We start from the raw sequence: 4,880 nt of genomic DNA on the forward strand, positions 1-4,880 counted from the left end.
CCCCCCGTAATGTGGCCCTTCCACCCCAGCTGGGCAGCTTTCCCCAGCCCCAATCTCTCCCTCCCCCACTCCCCTTCCTACCCTTCCCCAAACCTCAACAGACTTACCAGCTGGAGGCAGCTGTCAGCTGCCTGTTTAGTCTATAGCCAAATCTCCAAATCGGACAAATCTTTTCTGAAGCTTTTCCAAAATGATTCAGATGATTCCAATCGATTCAGAGCTTTTACTTGGGCTGCCGATTTGATTTGGATTCGGCGATTCAGTCCCCGAATCGGGCCGAATCTCCTCCAAATTGAATTGCCTACCAAATCCTCACACGGCCCTAGAACACAGTACTATAACTCAAATCCCAGTGCAGGAGTGGGAGAAATTTGAGAGTCCATCATGAGTTTAATAAAGACATAAGGTCTAATACCTTTATGAAGTGTATCCAGGGGAACACAGAGGGTCAGATAGCCATGCAACTTATTTTAAGGGAAGCTTCTACTGTTGAAAACTAGGATGTGGTCATACAATTGAAAGGCGTATTTTGATGCAGATTTACAAAGGGAATCAAATTGTGTGAGGTTGCCTTAATTCTGGCATGCCTCACTTCCTGGTGTTTGACTTTGCAGCCTTTGTATTCTTCTAACATGCTCTTTCTTTGTTTTGTTCTTTTCTGATTTAATTAGTATGTTTTTATTATGCATGTACACATAGCTGCATATAAATCTAAGCCAAGGTCTGAGGGTGAATAAAATACAAATTAGCATATAATCTTCTTGTGTTCTGCCACTACAATTATATATATATTTTTAAGTATCATGGATATAATATGGTCCAGTCTGTAGCTCTGGAAAGGTCTTCCATGACACATGGTTCTTTCAGGAAGCAGCATGTCAACAGATGTTTCATGGTCTACATTTCAATCCTCATTAAATTAATCCCATTTCTGCACTTATAATGTGATAATTAATAGAAATTACCTCATTATCGTAATATAAATTAGTGCAGTATCTTTATATCCAGTGAAATGAAGTATGCAAATCCATACTGGGATGCATTAGCCAATGCATTGTGAGCAGGGCTAAGGAAGTGATACTTCCTCTCTGCTCGGCGTCGGCGAGACCCCACCTGGAGTATTATGTCCAGTTCTGGGTGCCACACTTCAAAAAAGACACGGAGAATCTTGAATGGGTCCAGAGAAGGGCCACAAGAATGCTTAAGGCCCTGGAGGACAAACCTTATGAGGAAAGACTAAGGGACCTGGGACTGTTCAGCCTGGGGAAGAGAAGACTGAGGGGGGACTTGGTGGCTGTCTATAAGTATGAGAGGGGTGAATATGGGGAGCTGGGAGAAAAACTGTTCACTAGGGCCTCCCAGGGGAGGGCAAGGAGCACTGGCCATAAACTGTTACAGGATGGTTTCAGATTGGATGCAAGGAATCTCCTCCAAATTTAAATCTTTACTGTAAGAGTGACCAGAATATGGAATAGACTTCCCCAAGAGATGGTGCAGTCCCCAACCCTGGAAGTCTTTAAGAGGGGACTAGAAAGACACCTTGCTGGGATCATTTGATCTCAGCAGTATTCCTGCCAAGAGCAGAGGGGTTGGATTTGATGATCTTTCAGGGTCCCTTCCAGCCCTTAATTTCTGTGAATCTATGATTCTTAGTTAAAGCTCTATAATATAGTATGTCCCAAATTTAGATGGAATTGATGGATTTAGATGGAAAGGATATTGATTAATAGGAATTAAAGGAATTATAATGGCCAAGCCTTCAAGATTCTGATGAATAGGAGAGCTCATAATGAGTCAGTTGAAAAATGGTCATAGTCTTTAAAAAAAAAAAAAAAAGAAAGAAAAGAAATTTTTAAATTTTGAAGTATTCAAAAGGACTCACCACTAAAAAAAAATCAGATTTCTTTTTAGATGTATATACTTGTTATCAGAAACACTATCAACACAATAGAAAGATCTTTTGTTTATGCACAGCTGAAAAGTTTTGAAACATTTGTATAGTGTTTTCTGTAAAGCTTTTTAAAATGTAGACCGAATAAGGCACACACTTGTTCATTAAAAAAACCTTCAGAACTGTTGAAAATATGAAGATTTCTAATTTTTTGGGGGGGGGGGAGAGGGGAGACCTAACTTTTGTCTAAAGATTGTAATGTGTTTTTACCAGGTTTCTTCAAAACAAACAGTATTAATACAATGTATATATCTATATATATTTGTGTACTTAATTTCAGATTACATAAAGAGCAGCTACTTATTCAGTAGCACTTAATAGTATAATTATTCATTAGCTACAAATCATAGAATAATTTGTTACAGCTCAGTAAGCATTAAGATCACATAGTCTAAAAAAAAGACCAAGACATTTCCCTGAATTGCTACACTTTCAATGTAAATCTAAACTGAACCAATACAATTCATATTCATGTCTATAAACAAATTATGGGAATCGTGGAAATTTTTAAAAACTGAATTTAGTTTCTTATTTACACTACATGGACAGCACATAAAATGAAGTTCTTGATTTATCTGCAGAACAGCTAGAAGCACAAATAGTGTCAACTCTCCTACACTAACCTGTCTTATCCAGTGTACTTCTGTTTTCTGTTCAGGAGAGATCACTTTTCAGGGCTTGAGATGCAGCGTGCTTGCTTCTCTTCTCTTTAGCTTCTCCACAGACTGTCACTAAAGGTGATGATTGTGATCATTTGATTTTTATGATAGCAACAACTGTCCACTAGGAGTTGTACTCATTAATTATTAATTGCAGTATCAGAGCAGCAGAAATACTGTCATGCTGTTAATAGGGATTGAATTGATGAGGGTTCTGCTGAGGAGCTTTGGGCAGCTGCCTTCTTGAAACAAGATTTGTTGACATAGTATTTGTAAAGAAGATATTTTGAGAGAGTCTCTCCTTATGCTCTTTTAGGTTATTTCATTATGTGCAACTTCAGGCATGTTATTGTTAAGGACAGTTAAAAAGAGTACTAAGAACCTGCTGATAGCGACAGAATCACCAAACAAGTCCTTAGGGCTCACAAGCATTTGATTCTGGCATCTCATCCTTAGTAAAGAAGTATGTACTTGAGAATCATTCTAGCTGCCCTTTTAGATTTGATATTAATATTGTTAATATCACTGCAGAGATTATTTAAAAGAGTTCAGCACTTCACATACCTCTTCAGAAATGTTCTCTCTACCGCACAAATAGAAAAAGTGTGCTTAAGGAATTCAGAACACTACAACGTTTGCTTATTTAAAAATAGATGTAAAAGTACAACATTAAAAGTAATCAATCACTTAACAAAATGTAAGATACAAAATCATAACACTTCTTTAAACCAGTGATTTTTTTCAGACTTCCTGAAGTCACAGAACCCTTTCATATTACTTCTGTCATGGAACTCCTACCCATATCCTAAAGACTGATGCAGAGCCAGGCAACCCAGCCTGGCAATAGAAGCTCACTGCCTCCAGGCACGCTCTGCCACTACCCCGATTTCTTTCTAGAACTCATGATGACCTGCCATGGAGCCCGCATTCATGGAACACAGTTTAAAAAACCCTACTTTAAACTATTATACCATTCTCATTCATATTCCTGATGTGCTTTTATAAACATTAGTTTAAACTGTTTTAGATCTAAACAGAAGAGTGTTCTCTAATTGCAATAATTTAAAAAAAAAATATTTAACCAAAAGTTCTGGATACCATATCCATACTTTAGAAATCTTGTTTGAGAGATGAATGTAAGAGAAATGATATTGAGTGAACTTAAATGTGCTTGCTGCTTTATTATGCGAGAGACGAGTTATTTCAGTGTTATCTTTCTTTGAACCAGCTGCATAGTTGGGATAAAGTTAAATGAGTCTTTGACTGGAAGATCTTCTTCAGGTCTGAGGAAGAAAGTCAGCATAGCAATAGTAAAAAACAAACAAAAAAAAAAGTGGGAAGAGGGAAAAACATTCCCAGAGGTGTTAAACTAACAATAAGCAGAGGGGAAAAAGCTGATTACTGGGAGATCAAGCCTATCAAAAGCAAGGAGGGTCATTATCACCTGTCCTGTATATGGGAAGAATTCAGGAATCAAGCAGGTTATAATGTTCTATAAAGCCAGTATCAGTGTTAGATCCTTGGTTCCAGGTGTCTGGGCAGCTTAGGAATTTTTGATCCCAAGTTTATCTTTTAAAGATGTGTCATGGTGCGGGGTCTTAGGGGCGGCCGTGATCTCCCCTAGCGCCCCCTACTGTGCCAAGTTAGTCTCAAAGCACCCTTATTCTTTCCTGCCACATCTTGATCTTTTATGTATATAAGAGAGGCTGCCTTTTGTCCCCTTGGACATGGTGCTCTGCTGTATCCTGGTCCCTGTTCTATACTGTGTGACTCAGTGCACCCCAGCCTTATGCACTATGCGTGGCTCCAACCACCCCTTTACCACGCCCTAAGCCTCACTGATATCCCAGACATTGTTCGGTCTGTCTGACTCTCTGCCCCCTCTGGCGACCGGGCTCTCCACGGCCCTTGTCCCTCACCACGCCCTCTGGCACTTGGGCTTTGCACAGCCCTTGTCTTGCAACCTTGCACCCCACAGGCGCTCTTCAGTCATTGCCCCCTTACTCTGGGGCTTCTCATTGCCCCCTTTGCCTCGGGGTGCTTATCACGCTGCCCCCTGCTCTGGGGTTACCACAGCCTTGGGTCACAGGTTGCTGTAGCCATGCCTGGCCCCAACTCTCCTCCTCAGGGTCTCAAACCCCCTGCTGGGCTCAGGCAGCCTCAGCCTTACCTGGCCTCCGATTCTCCGCTCCCCTTAGTTTCATAGTTTCTAGGGTCAGAAGGGACCCGAGTAGATCATCTAGTCCAACCCCCTGCCATGGCAGGAAAGA

At 40.5% G+C, this 4,880-nt stretch overlaps 1 protein-coding gene and 1 long non-coding RNA gene across 2 annotated transcripts in view; both read left to right on the forward strand.

Annotated features, from left to right (window-relative positions):
• Window positions 1-1,421, forward strand: part of LOC109304411 — an 18,420-nt gene extending 16,999 nt beyond the window's left edge. Inside the window, exon 3 of the long non-coding RNA XR_002099386.1 lies at window positions 1,337-1,421. This is a non-coding gene — a long non-coding RNA (uncharacterized LOC109304411). The remainder of the gene's footprint in view (window positions 1-1,336) is intronic.
• The window catches only part of PARK2 (parkin RBR E3 ubiquitin protein ligase), a 1,789,008-nt gene that overhangs the window by 92,687 nt on the left and 1,691,441 nt on the right, over window positions 1-4,880 (forward strand). The window lies entirely within an intron of this gene.

Source organism: Gavialis gangeticus, unplaced genomic scaffold, assembly GCF_001723915.1.
Source record: "Gavialis gangeticus isolate Ggan-Ray unplaced genomic scaffold, GavGan_comp1, whole genome shotgun sequence".
In the NCBI taxonomy this organism is placed as follows: Eukaryota; Metazoa; Chordata; order Crocodylia; family Gavialidae; genus Gavialis; species Gavialis gangeticus.